General features: G+C 34.4%; 1 long non-coding RNA gene across 4 annotated transcripts; it reads right to left on the bottom strand.

Moving 5' to 3' along the window:
- Positions 1-7,091: 7,091 nt before the first annotated feature.
- LOC128241711 (uncharacterized) lies at positions 7,092-19,550 on the bottom strand. 4 transcript variants are annotated; one of them, XR_008262451.1, is made up of 7 exons: positions 19,412-19,550; positions 18,963-19,023; positions 18,379-18,518; positions 12,775-13,179; positions 12,122-12,208; positions 11,108-11,251; positions 7,092-8,352 (listed from the first exon to the last, which is right to left on the bottom strand). It is a non-coding gene; the product is annotated as an uncharacterized LOC128241711 (long non-coding RNA). The 4 variants fall into 4 exon arrangements; XR_008262452.1 differs by having other exon boundaries at positions 18,379-18,483; XR_008262454.1 differs by lacking the exon at positions 18,379-18,518 and having other exon boundaries at positions 18,954-19,023.
- Positions 19,551-19,614: the final 64 nt, after the last annotated feature.

The following is a 19,614-nucleotide window of genomic DNA, read 5'->3' as shown; positions in this document are numbered from 1 at the left end:
ACGCTTAAGTTTTGCCCAAAAAATCTTCTGATCACCACATGACGACATAAGTTCATTTAATTCTCTAGTATTATGCTCCATTTTCTTTTGCTCACAACAATTTCTAAATTCATGTTTGGCTTCTATATATGTTTGTAAATTTATGTCATTATGATCTCTTCTTAAATTCCTTAATGCTCTATTTCTGTAAAATTTCAATGATATACATTCCTTATTAAACCATGAAGGCTGTGAGTTATTTCGTTTAATAAATACCCTTTAACAGACTTTTCCACATTTCACAAGATCAGCATTTAGTTCATTAATTACAGTTGAAATGCTTTTAGAGCCATCTTTAATTTCCTCAATATAGTATTTTATGTATTCCTCTGTAAAATATTCCTTTATATTATTCCTATATTCCGGTGTGTTGCTTTCATTAAATGCATATCTATATGTATTTACATCCTCTTCATTATTGTTCGTTATAGCTATTTTACATCTGAGAGTGAAACATAGTGGCATTTGATCAGAGTTACTTTCTTCACATATTTCAAAATCAGTTATCATGTTTAATATATCGTCTGAACAAATAACATAATCGATTACACTACACCCGTTTTGACTAATATATGTGTATTCGCCTTTCAATTTATCACATCCCAGTCTGCCGTTTATTATCCTCAAACTAGACGTTTTACACAATTCAATAAGCTTGAGCCCAAAAGGGTTCGTTTTAGTGTCCATTGTAGTTCTCTCAGGAATATGAGAATCGTTCAATATGTGTTCGTAAGGTTCTAATATATTAATGTGTAAATTAAATAACAGTGTATCTGGCAATGTTGATGTTCTTGCATTAAAATCTCCAGCAAGAATTAAATTATTATTAAAGTCAATATTATAATCAAACAGGGTTTGTTCTAACATATCAATTCCTTGCTTATTTTACCTTCATAATAAGTGGACTGCTCTGGAGGTAAATATGCAAAACATATAGTTATATCATCATCCTTGTTAAATAAACATTTGTCTATTTTTAAGAAAATGGCAAACTCACAATAATCATGTAAACGTGTGACATATTTTGCAATATTTTGCTTAAAATAAACAACAATACCCGACATTGCTCTACATACATTATGTTTCCTTATTGCCTTACTAAAATAGTATTTATAATTTTTGAACAATTGAGGTAAATTATCTTCTGACTCTAACCATGTTTCTAAAAATGCAAATATATCTAAGCTGTTAAGAAAATTGCATACATTATTGTCAAAAATTGTATTAGATAGGCCGTCTATATTCCATAGAAGAAGAAATTTTATTCAAGGAAATATAACACACAATATACATTTGAAATAGGCCAACATGACCCGTGATCAAATTCATCGAATTCAATAGCTTACGTATACAAATTCAAAATTCAAATTCAAATACAAATAGCAGACAAGTAAACAAGTATAATTGTATCAAATAAATACAACTATACGTAAATCGCTGTTATCCGGGCTTCGGCCGCTATCCTATATAATGTCAGTGTTTAGGTTGACTGGCACTTGTTGCGACTGAGTATTCATGTCTGTATTAGTGTCATCACTATTCTGCTTAGCATTATCATGTTCATTGTGGTGTATACCATTAGCAGGTAAAACTCTGCGTGCAGTTTTATACACACGCTCATTCTGTTTAAGTTGATCAGGGCTCGTGTCAACAAATCTAAGTTCACCATTATAATAGTAAGCCTTGCGTCCTTGTTCACGGATCGCGTTCAGTGATGGGGGTATTATATTTATTTTAATTTATCTTACTCTTTTTTCTTTTCTTTTTTTTTTTTTTTTGGGGGGGGGGCTAGAAACACGCAGTACAAAGCATTATTAAAGTAAGTAGCCTGTACAACGAAAATACATTATCACATCGTAGAGCGTCAACAAAAATGTACAAAACTTAGTGAGTGAATTGTACCAATAATAGTCCGCAAAAATGCAGAGGCGAATATATATGACGGTGTCGCCCCTCTTTTGGTACGTGATATTAAGGGGCGTATATAGCAGTATTCAATATGCAAATGGGATCGGTACACAGTACGCGAACAACAAACACTTAAGTTTTCAGTACGTTTATCCAATTTTAAGCCGTATTCAGTAGGCATACCCTAAACTTAGGCAGTGTTTAGAGGGTTGACACCATCATATAATATTTGACTTGCTCTACACGCACTCATTTAGATGATAAAAACGAAAAAGAAAATACTGTGCACTATATGTCTATAATGAACAATACAAACAAAACATAAATGTTTCTTCCGTTTCTGATTTTCCACTCAAAGTATTAATTTCTTTGACTCTTATTGAGAGGGAAATAATTGATGTACATAGGTTCTCAAAATATTTCAAATTGAACATGCATCAAGCGGAAAAAGTATTGTCACATAGGTACGGTAAGTATCGCCAAATTACTAGAATAAAATGCAGAAAAAGCATTATATCGAATTAAAGCTATTTTTTTTCAAAAAACTATCATGAATATCGACAATACATTTTGCATAAAATTAAATTAAACTAAACAAATTACACGCCCCTGAAACTAACGTCTCTTGGCGCATGTTTCGGTTACGTTGGCATTACAATTACTGGTAGTTAACCTAACAACTAAAGCAAAACATTAACGTTTTCTTATGTCAAATGTTTGAGTGCCAATTAAAACAGCAGGACAATCTGTACAGGTAGCTACGTTTTGCACATGTGATTCTACCCTGTTGCTATACGTTTTCATTTGGCTGGTCAGAGGTTGACTGATTGCAACCCAACACATCTTAAACTATTTAGTACACATTAGTTTGGCCTTTGATCTTGTGTAAACCGTTTAGTTGCGATGAACTTGACTTCCATATCTTCATGTCGTAGTCCCAAATATTTCGAATAAAGTGAACTGACCCAATCTATAGTATTTATGTATATAACTATTACACGTATTTATTTATAAATAAAAAGAATCGTAGAATAAGGTCTATGCCCAATTATATTCTTGGGTCGGACCCAGATGTTATTGTGTATTTATGAAACTTATATATTAAGTTATTTACACCAAATCACACGTATATATTGCTGGTAACGCAGACAAAATACCATGCAGCAGCATATTGACAGGTTTTGAAGCTCTACGTGTTCTCCTTCTGTGTGGTACCAATAGTTGTGTTTAAAACGCAGACCCAATATGACGGCAGTTTTAAGTATAATATATATATATATTAAATTAAACTAAATAAATTACACACCCCTGAAACTAACGTCCCTTGGCGCATGTTTCGGTGACGTTGGCATTACAATTACTGATAGTTAACCTAACAACTAAAGCAAAACATTAACGTTTTCTTATGTCAAATGAATATATATATATATATGCGTTATAGGGTATAAAACGCAGAGGCGCAGCTAATATATATATTATATATATCTACTTAGGGCATTAAGGAGACCGTATATATTTTGCGGCATTAAGGAGACATTGTATATTTTTTGTTTTATACTTCATATTGCTTTTTTGTTAATAATATAATACTGAAATGATCATTTATTATGTGTACAACCTTTAGGCTTGTACACAATTAATAAACAAAAAATATACGTTATTTGCGGTCGCCTTAATAATTTGTAAGTATGTTGCAGGTTTTAAGAGGACAGGTATATATGTCGAAGGGTTTATGGAGACCAGTGTATATATAATATTATTTTTTAGGCATTAAGGCCATCCATATGTTATGGCATTAGGGGGACACATTATATATATCTTTCTTTTGACACTTAACCTTAAGAGACAACTTAGTAATGGTAAATTTTCATATTTGTTTGTAATGAATCCCGAAACAATGACCAGTCGAAACGGGAGGACTGCAAATTTCATAGCATATTCATCGGAAATCTTTTACCGACCATCTCGTTCTTTAAATGCAAGTTAGTATCAGTCACTTGGTCTGTGTACAGTTTGGTCAACAACATGTATAATGGTCAGGGGCGGGTACAGGTTTTGACGTTTGAGGGGGCGTAACTTAGGGCCGTTTGCATGAGGATTTGGGGTTACTCAATCAAGAAAATTTTAACAATTTGTAGTCGGAAATGATGCATTATGTGCGTATTTTATTATATTCTTCTCCTATATTGACATAAAAAGGAAACTCTGCGCCCCCCTCTCAATCTGCTTGTTAATAGTGACTTAATATTTGATATATCATGGTTAAAAAGAACTTTCAATTGAATTACAATACTGTAAATGCGAAATACAAACTTTGTGCTTGTTAAAAAAATAAAAGTTTCCTCTGCACACGAATTTGTCTGTTAACGCTCAAAAAGCAGTTAGCTCATGATTAAAGAACATTGTTCATTGGGTTATATGTTTTAATTGTGACCCGTTGGTATAAATGATTTTCAAGTGGGGATCAAATTTCGGCATAGTGATGAACATTAAATAGAGAAAAAAAACCATCCTAAAGTACCCTTTTGGCATAAAAAAAACAATAGGGGCCATCTACTTGTCAATATCAACAAACTACCAATCTTGAAAAAGAAAGACTCAGATAAACGTGACCCAGTTAACTACAGTGGAATAACAGTGACACCGGCAATTTACAAAGTATATTGCTCTGATGATAGACTTACTAAATGGAGCGAACTAAACAATGCAGTATCTGACACTCAAAATGGTTTTCGGAAAAACAGAAGTACGATCGACCAGTTAACAACTTTAACTAGTATAATCGACGCTAGAAAAAAGACAAAGAAGGATACCTTTGTTGCATACGTCGACTTTTCCAAAGCCTATGACCGGATTAATAGAAGTAAGCTATGGGCTAAATTGGATGGGAACTTCGGAATACACAGCAAAATGTTGACTGCTCTGAAGTCGCTTTACAAATCGGTCAAATGTGCCGTGCGCGTGACCAACTATACAACCGATTGGTTTGACCTGTCCACTGGCCTGAAACAGGGCTGTTTGGTTTCCACGACAATGTTCAACATTTTTTAAATGACTGCAGCGAACTATTTGAGCATTCAAATACAGGTGTTTTATCTAACGGCAAGATAATAAGTCACCTATTTTATGCGGATGATTTAGTGTTAATTGCCGAAAATGAAAACGATCTTCAACATTTTCTAGACATACTATCGCGATGGTGTTGCACAAACGACATGACCATTAATATTGAGAAGAGCAAGGTTATGCACTTTAGAAATCCGTCTAGACAGAAAACACAGTTTAAGTTCAAATGTAGTAAAAATGAATTGGAATGCGTAGAAAAATATAGTTACCTAGGACTACTGCTAAACGACACTCTCGATTATTACATCACTGCAAAATACGTTGCCCTGTCAGCTACACGATCCCTTGGACTAATTATATCAAAATTTAAATGGGAGGCATGCCATTTAACGAATTTACGAAACTTTACGACACAGTAGTCTGGCCAACCATCAGCTACGGTGCTGCGATATGGGGAACACGGGAATACGCCTGCATTAATGCCGTCCAGCACAGAGTCAGTCGCTTCTTTCTTGGAGTAGGAAAATATACACCAAACGCCGCTGTGAATGGTGACATTGGATGGACCCCACCTCTTGTTAAACAATGGAAAGTTGTCATTTCCCATTGGGTCAGATTAGCTTATAAAACTAATTACATAAAAAACAGTAATGAATAAAGTGAAAGATATAGCTGACTATAACTTGGATATAAACGTTAAATTTCGTAGATCTGAACACTTTAGATTAATAGGTAAGTGTCATACAACTATGCTTAACCAAATTCACCATCAATGGCGTAATTTTATAAATGTAAATACAAGCATACGACAGATAAATGGAGGCAACAAACTGCGGCTATACAGAACTTTTAAGCAAACATATAAAACAGAATACTATGTTCAGAGCCCATCTATAGATGAATGTCATGTTTTATTACATTGTCCTTTATATAATAATCTACGACATTTACTGTTGTTAAAAGTTATTGATATTAATAATAATTTCAATTCATTATCGGATAACGAAAAACTTTCATTCCTTCTTTCAAATGAAACTATTGTTAAATACAGTGCCAAAACCTGTCAAGATATCCTAAAACTCCGATGTCAGTATCTGTATAACAAGTAATTAGTGTTAATATGTTTTATTGCATGTTTTGTACAATAATGATTATTCTCACCTTATCTTTATTACTGATTTTTTTAAGTTATATTGCATGTTTTAAAGTTGATATATTTTATTGTTTTTTTTATTGAGCAAATAGTCTCTCATAACTCCATGAGGAGTGGTTTTATACATTATTATTGCATGTTTTATCTGTATTTATCCCATGAACGAATAAAAGTGAGACTTGAATAAATTTTCTGTCTGTCTGTCTGACCAAGTTTGAGGACACTTTGCCTGACCGTTCATCAATTATTGATTGGACATGTTTTTGTATATAGGCAGAAATGGTTATTTGAAAGTAACAAAGGGCCATAACTCTACTATACATAACTATATAGATTTTGACGGCATTTGACATGCATCATTCCCATTCCTGTATATAACCTTATGGAAAGTGATATATGACCCACCAGTATTAAGTTCCAAATGGCCATGAATCTGCTATACATTACTGGAATGTAAAAGCTCTTAACACATCATTACCCTTATCAAATATACATTCATTCAAAGTTTCAACAATTTTTTACTATCAAGTACCTAAATATGGCTCGGGACAGAAAAAAGTGTTACTGACGGACGAACAGGGGGAAGGAGGGGCGGACAGACAACATTGAAAGAATATCCATCTGCCTTTGGTGGGGATAAAAGAACTGATATAAACATACATTGTATTTTAAAATAAATTCAAACTTTCAAGAACTTTTTGTTCTTATAGTGAAATTGTATTTGTACAGTTCACTCCTTCATTAAGTTCTAATGCTGTTTCATGCTACATGTTACATTGTATCATAGTATGTTTATAAACATTAAGTAAAACTGAGGGTTATGGAAAATACTGGTGTCTCTGTTCATACTATGCTATCCTATGCCTGTCCATACCAGTTGAAAACCTATTTAGGTTTTAGAAAAGAATAAACACCGGAATTTATTTATAAATATTTACTGAACATCCAAAGAACACACATTCACAAACTTTGACACAATGTTATAATTAAGCTCTCGTGTTACCAAATCTCTTAAAATAATTGTATTGAATGATGGTTGTGTACATATGACAAGGTTTTTGTATTATTATGGCCTAAGGCTCCAATATTCTAGATCTGTGTGCAACAATATCTCATCAATGCAAAAAATCTCCATTTAATGAATTGTTGGCTGATTTATGTATTGTCTCTTTGAAACTCAATCTCAATTTTTATAAAAAGTTCACTATAACAGTAGCAACAATGCAGCATGCAGTTGACAGAATGGTGGAACATTGTACACACATTTTAAAGCTACATTAGCTTTTGATAAATACAACAAGAATGACATAATGTTGTGGTTACTGAGCAAATATCCATGTGTATTTACATACAAAGTGACACACTAATCCTGGAAAGAACTATTAAATTGTGTTATCATTATATGATTATATAGACTCTGAGACAAAAAAAATAACAAAAGGTCAAAACTGTCAATTTGTGAGAGTGCAGCTTTAATGGTTACTTTAATATCTATGGCTATATATCACAGTGTGTGCACAGTGGTCAGTCAAACAAATAGGTAGCTGTTGTGCTATTTATTTCACACCTGTTAATCAAGGCATCAGAATAAATTTATATGAATAATAAAGTTACCATATTTGCATATTATAGCTTGCTAGGTACAGATCAAACTGAGTCCAAATTTTCTTAAATAATGTGAATAAGTATGTATAAAAAGTTCTTCCACAGTATGTATCTTTTAAATATTTATAATTCATTATTGTCTTGAGAATGATTATTTGTTTGCATCTTGAAACTTTTACAAATCCTTTCCCCCTCTAACAAATATTGGACTGCTCAATATCATAACTATGTCAAATACATCTTCACTTCAAGCGAACATATGTTTAAAGTTCAAAGACAGTACAGTTTCTTGAAAACTTTAGTCTAAGTATTTTGGTTTGCGTCACAATTTTTTGCACTTTTGCAGACCACCTGCAAAACCGACCGACTTGTTGACTTTCTTTATGGTATCTTATCGTGGTGAAACTCCAATCACTTCAGTGTATCGTCATTGCTGCTTTTTTCTTCTGTGCTTTCTAACGAAAGTGTTTTGTTTTCATTAAAAAGTTTTGTTCTTGTTTTTCAATACTGCTCTATTCTGCTTAATCCCTGCAGGTAGTTGGTCTTGTCCATATCCAGGAAATCATCGATCCGTTCTTTACCTTAAAATACAAAAATGAATTTAAACAAGAAAGGCATCACTATGTCATAATTTCTCGAAATGATTTACATTAACTGTTCTGTCCTATTAGGATGTTATGTGAATGGCTTATGATCAAGAATCCTGGTATACTACTAACAGGATTATCATATAGCGCAAGGATGTTATTACACTGATAAATCTCGATATATCACTGGTAGTCTTACACTGGGGGAACATAATAAAGCCATTTAACCATACAAACAAGACGATGTTCTATTGAATGTACAATAGTAGTACCGGGGTAATATGCAAATAGTTATTATCTCACAAAAAGTACATCAAGACCAGTTCATTTACCAGTAGCATCTGACAGTTAATAATGGTTCTGGATTTAAAGAGCATAATTTCCATTTTATTGTTTGTTTAAACATTATATATTTAACAACAATTGTGAAGAAAGGAGTTATCATCATATAAAATTATATAATCTGGCAGTGGGTGATAATGTTAAGTGATAGTTGAAAATATTGTCCTGGAGTTTTTAATACCGGTATATGTTGAATAGATGTCAGGTATAATTAATTTAAATAATCTCAAACTGTGCACACAAAATTCTGTTAGCAATCAAAAATGCAAACGAGACAAGTTTGTTTTACTTGTCATTGAACGAACTGTTATGTTGGCAGGACTGTCCTCAACAATGTAAAGAATGGCCAGGACTGGCTCGCACTCTGTAAAATGGCGATTAAAACATTCTGTTCAGTTAAAACTGACCCATTCTAAACAGTCCATCACCAAAATATATAAATGAGCTGCGCCATGTGGAAATGTGTCTTGGGAAATTAACATCATTCCATGTAATAATGTCATATTAAGATGAGCAGAAGACATTTCTTACTAACTTTAACGGTAAAAATATCTTTTTTTGAAAAAAAATAAATCATAGTGATCTCTTTTATGTCATGTTCCTAATGTTAGTCTTGTACACATCTATGTTACATGTATAAATAACAAGAGCCGTCGTAAGACAGCGCGCTCGACTACGCCGCTTTGACTCAGAATACAATAACAATGTAATAATACCAGGTTTGGTCTCTTTATGTCAAACCTAACTAAAATTATTCTATACATAAGGTGACTTTGATGCTGCCCTCCCACCAGCCCGCCCAAACAATGACGCAAGTCATTCAAATAACTTGATTTCCTATTATAAAAATTTGGTTAAGAATATACAAATATGCCTTTCAAAGGAAATTAAAAAAAAAATCATAATTTGTATTTAGGCTTAAAACAGAGTTATGTTTCTTGTTGTTAGATGGTCGTAAATAATTTTGAATTTTATTAAGTGCATTAAATGAATGGTATAGAAGTTTTTTTTATTAAAATCCCAACTTGCCCTTAACTTTTACTTGCCTAAAACGTTAACCTGAGTCAATCAGGGGCCATAACTTGTATTTAGGATAATATTGAGTTATGTAACCTCATTGTGGGATGGTCCTGAACAACTGTGTGAAGTATTAAGTCAATTGAACAAAGGATATAAAAGTTATTAATAAATATTCCAACTTTCCCTAAAACTTTAACCCAAGTTCCATAGTCAATCAGTGGCCATTATCTGTGCAAAGAATAATATGGAGTTATCTAACCTCATCATGTGATGGCCCTGAACAACTGTGTGAAATATTAAGTCAATTGAATGTATGGTATTGGACTTATAAGTGAAAATCCCAACTTGCCCTGAACTTTAACCGGACGCCGACGCTGGGGCGAGTAGTATAGCCCACCTATTCTTCGAATAGTCGAGCTAATAAACAGGAATTTTCTGTTCTGACATAAAGTCTGCAAACAACATATGAAAATAAATGAGGAGTTGTGTACACACTAAATCCTCCTTACATACTGTGTAACTCAAGAAAAACTAGAGCTGTCACAGGAGTGACGAATACCACCAAATGACGCCTGGACACAGGAATGGCAAACCATTCCTTTGAAAAGAGGCCATAACTCCAAGGTTACTGCACACTGCATCTTCTTTATCATGCATGTATTGTTTTATTTAAATCTGTTGAGTAATTTAGAAGTTACACTGCTGACAAGAAAAACTAGCCTTTCATGAGTTATCGTCCGGAAACCATTTTTCTATTTTTAGTAACAGTGACCTTGACCTTGGCCCCACCAGCCCCAATATCGAACTTGACTTGTATCTTCTGATGTTACACATGTGTACCAAAAATTGTTCAATTCTGTCTAGTCGTTCATGAGTTATCGTCCGGAAACCGTTTTTCTATTTTTAGTAACAGTGACCTTGACCTTGGCCCCAACAGCCCCAATATCGAACTTGACCTGTATCTTCTGATGTTACACCTGTGTACCAAAATTGTTCAAATCTGTCAAGCCTTTCATGAGTTATCGTCCGGAAACCGTTTTTCTATTTTTAGTAACAATGACCTTGAGCTTGGCCCCACCAGCCCCAATATCGAACTTGACCTGTATCTTCTGATGTTACACATGTGTACCAAAAATTGTTCAAATCTGTCTAGCTTTTTATGAGTTATCGTCCGGAAACCGTTTTTCTATTTTTAGTAACAGTGACCTTGACTTTGGCCCCACCAGCCCCAATATCGAACTTCTGGGAAAACGCATTTATAATCAATTTGCGAAAGTTCTTATCCGTCATAAGTAGTGAACATGTATGTGGCTTATAGAACATCTCACATCAAGTATAAACTTAAAGCGAGTACGGAGATATCTTGAAGCCCAGATTTATCGCTTACCTAAAGTTAGTAGGGCTACAATTGAGAACTTTGCTGTAAACTGCAGGGACTGTCCCCATGAGCCTTGCGTCTGTTAGGGGAATGGTGGCTTAGGTGACTTGTGGTACCACTCTGGATTTCTTATCCACACACAACACAGTGTATCTGAAAATGACAGAGAATGGCCATGCACTTATGGAAGCTATGCTAGAAATACGCCGTTATGAGTGTATCAGATGACATTTCCACACAGAAATTGTGCGGCCTCCATTACAGCAGTACTGACATAAATGACGAAACATGTATATCTGTCATGGAGCTGTGCTGGTTCTGTGGCGTCAAAACCACTGCAACTGGGCAATTCACAAGAAATATCTTTTCAGAAAAAAGAAACAACCAATACTGGGTAGACTTTGTCACCCAGTGAACACCAAGAGCATCTAGTTACTTTGAGCACCCAGTTACTTAGAAGTAGCCTCATTAAGATCTCAAATAAACAAAAAGTGTATCAGAAAGCTTTCAAATACTGAACGAAGTGTAACTTTGAGGCGGGCTGCGAGAAAATATTTTCAAGGGCAGAAATCTCGCAGAAGTTTGTAAAAAATTATGCCAATCTCTAGCTTGATGATTTAGGCCCAATTTCATAGTGTTACTCAGTAACACGGCGGTGTAAATTTAATCAAACATCAATATAGTAAATAAGAAATGGCTTTAAACTCATTCATGGCAGAATGTCTGATGACGGTCCTGTATGCCAACCAGGATAGAGAATATGTAAGCATGCACACACTCACACACCTTTACAGCCCAACAGTCATTGAGTTATAGTCTCACACTTATTCACTTACACAAACTCACACTTAATCAATCAATCAATCAATCAATCAATCAATCAATCAATCAATCAATCAATCAATCAATCAATCAATCAATCAATCAACCAATCAATCAATCAATCAATCAATCAAGCAAGCAAGCAAGCAAGCAATTAATCAATCAATCAATCAGTCAATTAATCAATCAATGCACACCCACCTGGAAAGGTATGACATCCTTTGGAAGAGATGAATCTGGCCATCTGGTAGACAGTTGCTGACTTGACTTTATTGTCCCAAGCGGCAACTGCAATTAGAAAAACATGTTAATGTTCGCACTAAAACAAAGCCTAGTATTGAGTAAAATTAAACATTCAGCCTGTTGGCTGGGGTAAAATATCTAAATCCCCAAATGGATGATCAGCGAAACACGAACTGCATTGCGTGTCCGAGGGGTGGGGTCCCAGAGATATCTTGACGCAACTTACCATAGCCGCCTTGTGTTTTTGTTCACAAAGCCGGCACACACAGTTCATTCTTAATTTGCATGTTGTGTACTGAAAAGTTCCAGCTGTTCATGACACTCTTTAATAAACCTATCCATGATTTAAATAAAACAAATTAACAAATAACTTCCCGGTATTAAATGGTAATAATGTCATTTTTTACCTGAATTATTGATAAATACAACTTATATTGCAGTCAAACTGGATAAAATATCAGAAAAATGTGTCCTGTTCCCAAAAGTCAGGTTTTGAAGATGCAGACAATAGTCCAAAGACCAAGAATTTAAGTGTTCAGACAGGGGCAGGCAAATCTTTAAAAAAAATTGTCAAAATTTTAAAATTTGAATAGAACTAAAATTATACGAACCATGGTAAAATTCTTTTAGAAACTAGGTGCCTATACCCTCAGAAACTTTCGTGTGAAATTTCATTACTGCACACTGCATATAAGCTGTGTTATTCCAAAGTCTGGTTTTCACTTCTAGGTCACGGTCCATAACAAAATTGTCCTTCTTGTTATATATATATATGTAATATCACTCCAGCTCACCACTTTATTTTGAATTTGCAGAATATATTTCAGCTTTGACACTTTTTTCTGACAAATTATGAACACTTAATTGTCAGTTAACTTAACACCACAAAACCATATCAAGATTTTTTTTTCTACTATCAACATTTCTTTACAGTCACTATCTATAAAGTACATGTGCCACAGTCATGGCCGCATCTCTGGGGTCATCTCTGAATCCATCCACCCAAGAAAGACGTCCTGCAAAATATTATTCAAAACCACATCACTGTATTAAATATAATATAAATCATGTGTAAACTTGAAAATACATACAAGAATACAATGTACACACAAGAAAAAAGTTGATGCATAGCATCATGTCGGCGCAATGAAATTAGAAGAAAAACTTGCATGCAAATAACCATATTTCAATGATAATATTTTGTTTTATGTTGGGTGTACATATGCTCGAAGGACATTTTGGTTAATAATATTGTTACAATAGTTTAAGCCCGGAATTAAAGATATTCTGTTTTTTTCCAAGCTAATCCTCCGGTTAAAACTAAATTATAACAAAAATATTAGGGATGCAAACGAATGTTCGATCGAACGTTAGGTATTCGAATGTCAAAATCAATATTCGAATGTTCGATTTTTAAAAAAAATAAAAAATAAACCTTTTTGCTACCACTGTCATGTTGTGTATAATTTTCGTTTCTCTTGTTTTATACAACGAATGTTCCCTAGTGTCGGAGGCGTATTTTTAAAATATACATGCGTTTCTTCGGATGAAATAGAGTCAATGGTCTAATACATAGATTTCAATAGCATGAAATTCACCTTTTATTTGTACCGGCATGTTATGTTAATACCTTGCTTTATATTTTGTTTAAGTTTTTGTAACACATTTCACTCATTATGAGTGTATAGAACGGGGATAAAAACACTATACATCAATGGGGAATTAACTGGAGTTCATTCCTTCAAATGACATTTTCAAAACAAACAATTAAGCTCAAGATTAATTTTTCAAAACTCTGCATTTTTGCTGTCACCAATGGAGATTACTGCGTAGGAGGTTTACAAGCATTAAGGATATTTTAATAGTACCGTGTAACCATCATCTATTTGATATCTATCGGAACACCTCAGCCTGTATCTTTCTCGGAGATGGCCGAGTTGTTATGAGTAAGTTGATATTTAAAATCAAAATTTTCAAAATGATAAGCAGGGCTGTTATAATTTAAGGTTTCATTATCAATTAAAGTGTAAAATTTTATAAAACAAAATAAACTTCATATTTTATCATGCAACATGGAAACTATTGAAAGCATTGTTCTGCAGTTTATAAAATAGTCCTTAAGTTGGAATATTTCCAAAGTAATATGAAATATATTCGGCGCCCAGTAGGGCGCCGTCTAATAATCAAATGCTACCCGAGATAATCATTTTTTTCAAGAACTACTTGAAGGGGTACAGCGACCCGCAAGCATTTCTTTGTGGGCCGACACCTTTATATCTCTTTCCCGCACATTCATTAAACACGTCGTATGTTTTTGTCAGTGCCAGGTTTGATGACCAGTATAAATCCCAAAGCAGTTTTTCTGCCAATATTTACCCAAATGATTTGGATGAATGCTTAACAAGAAAGTGCAGTGTACGAGGGTTGATCCAGAATTACGTGGACTTTTTTAATAATTCAAATACCGTTGCACATAGAACATAGAAAAGTCACATACAATACATAAAACATATTTGGTACAATTCCTGAGATTTTCAGAACAAAACATAATTTATTTGCTGAATTACATGCATTAATGTTAAACCCGACCGGCGCAGTCCAATGACGTTAGTGACGTTGCACTTATAAAGCGTCACATTTTTTCGAAGTATTTCCCACCAACAGTGACACACTTTTCATGGCGCGTAATCCACTGCGTATAGTTATTCGAATACCACTCTATAGAAAACGTGGATATCTTAATATGCACATTAACTTGCAGTTGATGGAATAAATTAAAACGATGTCCTTTAAGCTGACTCTTGATTTCTGGGAATACTGGCACAATCCATTGGCGCCAGATCTGACGATTATGGCAGACGCGCGACGGTCTCCAAGTCTAACAATCCAGGGACCCATCTTGCACAAACCATACGTATGCCTAAATCATCCGTTAAAATCCTTTGCACACTTCCGTACCCCACCCCGACGACGCATGTCACATCACGACTGTCAAACGGCGATCCCCTTTGATGGTGTTCTTCACCGACGTCACTAACGTCGTGCCCCTCGTCTTCTTCCGTCCTCTTCCCTTATTGTCTTCTATGGAATCTCGCCCTTCTCTAAAACATTGATGCCAGTTGAATACTAATGAACGACACACAGGTTGCTTCATTTTCATCTTGGCCATCATTTTCATAGTCGGTGTTGGTTTTTTCCCCAATGGAACGAAAAACTTTATTACCGCTCGCCTTCTACAAAGTGTGATGACGCCATATTGTATTCCAGACTGTGCTTATAATCAACTCAGAAAATAACGGAAATGGCATCAGAAATTTGAACAATATATTAGTATGACGTCAGTATAACGTCAGCGTAATATGTGACGTAATTTCGTAGATAAACATGGAAGAAAAGCGTGTTGTGAAAGATACATAAAAAGTTTGTAAACGTAGATTCTAGACGGTGAGCCGACCGTGCGTTACTGTTATTTTAAAACCCGTAATTTTCCAAACTCCTAAAATTTTCAGACCTAAAATTCATATCGTCTATGCAGAACACTTTGTACAAGATATTCATGAATTTATAAATGATTTAGACGATAAATATCGAAAATATGTAAGAAGTCCACGTAATTCTTGATAACCCCTCGTACACAATCAAATACAGTATTTAGTGTTTCAGAAATAATGAGCAATCTGAAATCTGAACCCTTGCATTCCTTAAATATTCACAAAGTTCTAATTTAAGCAACAATAATCACATTCAATCAGAATAATTTCAAGCAAAAATGAACAAGAAAATAGAAACCAACTGAAATCTATTGTATTTTTAAATGTTTCATCCGTGTTTGTTTGTTATCTTTTTGTGATTCAGTTTTGATTAAAATTGTTTCCCAATGTTATGATGAATGGTAAAAAACGGTGCAAATGTGAGAAGCTTTGAAGAAGAAAACTGATATTTTAATAGTAATAGTGATGAAATCACTGACATTATGTTTACTAAGCAACTAAAGCAACAGACCTATCAGTATGCTAATCTTTATTTAACTGCTAAATTTTAAAACCCCAAAACATACAGATAAGATCTGTGGCGCAGTTGTTTATGTTGTGTGATTTAAATGCATATATTTTTGTTGGTGGTTAGTTTAAATCCAACTGGAGCAATCTCTAATCAATATAAACCTTAGTTCATATTACAAATTAAATATTTGAATGTTAGATTTGTTTTCAGAAGATCAGCAATAATGTTTTTTCAATAATTGTCTCAGTTTCAATACAAATGAAAAATGTAATAAACAAGTTCAGAAGCGCTGTTCTATCTGAGAATTTCCCTGGGTGTGAACCGCTTACTGTGTCATAGGCTTCCTCATCACCAAGTTATCCAAGCTCGATCAAAGGCATTATTACTTCAATATGAGCATTTTGCTCTGCCATTTTTTATAGATAATTGTGTATTCCAAAGGTATTCTTTTGGTACATTGAACTCACGACAATATTTGAACTCCTGACGTCCAGCACCACTGTCAGATTATCTAACCACTATGCCATTGCATGTTCTGAACGAACGATAAATGATCGATACTCGCAATTTTGAACAGTATTTTTTTGGTCACAGATAGCAACCTTTTAACCTGTCTTCCCTATTTGGCAAACAGAGAATATTTAGAAAATTTGTTATCTGATGGTACTGTAAATTCTGTGTGGATAGATAAAAATACAATTCGAATTTAGCAAATCAAAACTAACATTTTGGGTTTATTCAGTGTAGATCCTAAAATATCAATTTTGATTTATAAGTATGTATGTCGGTTTCAAAAGCTCAGTAAAGTTTACTTTACTTGTTAAGTTATCCAATTCCTGTAAATAAATATTACTTAACTTGACCATACTATACTGTAGAGGGGTGTGTCGTAAAGTTAAGAAAATAATCCAAGTAATACAACAGTCAATTGCAGCATAGGCCCCCCAGGTCCTGCTAATAGCGGGGACTTTGACTTTCGGTCCAGCCAATCCCAGGTAAAATTCCCACTCAGCACAGACAAACTGCTGGTAAAAGCCCCGCCAAATGCCCCCTGACCCTGGGGATATCCTAGGTTAGGCCCATTCCCGGTTTTCAGCGCAAAAACAATTCCACCGCATTCACTCGGCACTGCTGGTCCACCTCGAAGGTAAAAACATGGCCCATTTCCCCTGCTATCCCCGGTATAACCAATACCTGGGGGGGGGGGGGGGGGGGGGCGGTATGAAACGCAGCGATTAACGCAGGCTGCAAGATGCAGGCTGCGTTTTTAGGTTATAAAACACAGCAACGCAGCCAATATATATATATAGAGGAAAAACGCAGCTTTTTAAAAAAAAATCATTCTTAATGCTACAAAAGGAAGGAATAAATTGATTTTATTGATATTACATATTAAAAAACGTATTGGTAGTATTGACCAGATACAAAAGTGTGTATTTCCAATAAGGTAAGTTTAATTTCGGAAATAAAAGATGCTAATTGTTCCTTAAAGAAATGTTTTACCATTTTGTTGTTTGTTTGTTTAATTTGTTATAATTTGCATGCATGCGTGTTTGCGTTGCAAACAACTTATAATTACACATAGTGACATTAAAATTGTTGTTAATTACTGTTTATTCATCATGTCGGTAACTTAAAAGACTTTTAAGGCTTTGAAAAAGTGTGTCAATGAGAAAAGGAAGTGTTGTGAAAATTATATTTTGACAACTTCTTTTGTAATTTAAATAATTTTCATTACTCAATAAATCAAGACTGGAATGATTGGTAATGTTTCAGCAAAGTTTTAGTCATTCTGTTCTCAAACTTGTTTACAAACGGACATAACTACTGCAAATTAAATTTGTGTTTAAAACCACCCCTGAAACTCTCTCTTATATTGATCAAAATTATGCTGAGCATTTAAAAATTTACACAGATGGATCTAAAAACCCAGAAACCGGCATAGTTGCATGTGCCTTTTATATTCCATCCAAAAATATCAAAAATATTAAAAGACTCAGCAACCATCTCTCCATATTTTCGGCTGAACTTTTGGCAATTTAAGATGCACTGGACTGGGTTATCAGTAACAAGCCCATACATACTGCTATCCTCTCAGACTCGCTATCATCATTGCAGTCTATACAAAACAGAGGTAGCAGCTCCAGACCTGATTTGATAAAAGACATTTTGGAACAAAATGATAAGTGTCTGGAGAAAAACTTAAAGGTTACCATGGTATGGGTCCCAGCTCATGTCAGCCTGAAGGGGAATGAAGTGGTTGACGGGCTTGCAAAGGAGGGCCTCAGGCGTGTGGAGGTGAATGATCCTGGAGTGACCTGTGACACTTCCCACATTCTGTTACACTGTGACACTTACAGGGGACAGAGGGCAGAACTTAGGGCAGCCCTAACTTTTTCTGGTTTGGATTATAATATAAACAATATTCTAAACCCCAGCAAGGCTGCCCAGAGGTCTGTCTTCAGGTCACTTGCCAAATTCCTGGTTGACTGCCAGATAACCGACAAAATTTAGACATAATATACAATGTGTTGTATATCATAATATACAATATGTTACAATATTTTTAATTATATTTTTATTTTTATTTATAAAGGTCGGTTGTCTGGAAGCTGTCGGCACTTTTAATTAATTGCCCCATAACTGGATTTAGCATTCTCTATTAAATACTGTCAGAAACAGTCTAATTTAATATGTTGTTCATTTTTGAACATCATATATATATATAATCTAAGCTATTATTTACATTTTTAATTTATATTTTATCTTATTTAATTATTAATGTTACCCCTTTTACCGGCAGCTTTATCCTACCCAGGTCAGGTGTCGGGAAGGTTCCATTCAGTACCCCAAGACTCCTAGCAAAAATAACATTTAATTATCTATCATAAATTGAAAAAATAAGTGAATAATACAAGGCCTAGCCAAATATTCTTAGTAACAAATTATACAGGTTGGAAATTAGTAACAAAACTTTGACCAACCACAACTAAATTTTAAAAGCTTAAATAGTAGCCTTACAATTTTGCTTACTATAATCTTTATAGTATTCACCGTGGGAAACACATTCCAACGGTCACGTGATTTTCATTGATCAAGTTTGTTTATACTCTCGATCGTGAGAAATACCTATCGATCAGTAGTATATATCGTAGTCATATAATTGTGCACACTCTGACCCGTATAAATACTACTAGTGGTGTGTGTTTTATTTAACAATCATTGTGAATTTAACGGTAAAATTACCCTTCGATAGTCCGTCTGTTTAATCCTCGGCCATTGAGTGAATTTGTCACGTGACACTTTCCTCCCACATGGTAGCAATAACAACGTAACGTCGTTTTTTACACTTCCCTATTCTGCACAATGCTAATACCACTCCTCACTCCAATGGATATTACTCCTGCAAACATTTATACTTACTGCCGAAAATGGTACCAAAATAATCA

This window comes from Mya arenaria, chromosome 7 (genome assembly GCF_026914265.1).
Source record: "Mya arenaria isolate MELC-2E11 chromosome 7, ASM2691426v1".
NCBI classification, from domain to species: Eukaryota; Metazoa; Mollusca; class Bivalvia; order Myida; family Myidae; genus Mya; species Mya arenaria.
Note: the sequence above shows the minus strand (reverse complement) of the source record. Positions and strands in the feature narration are given on the sequence as shown.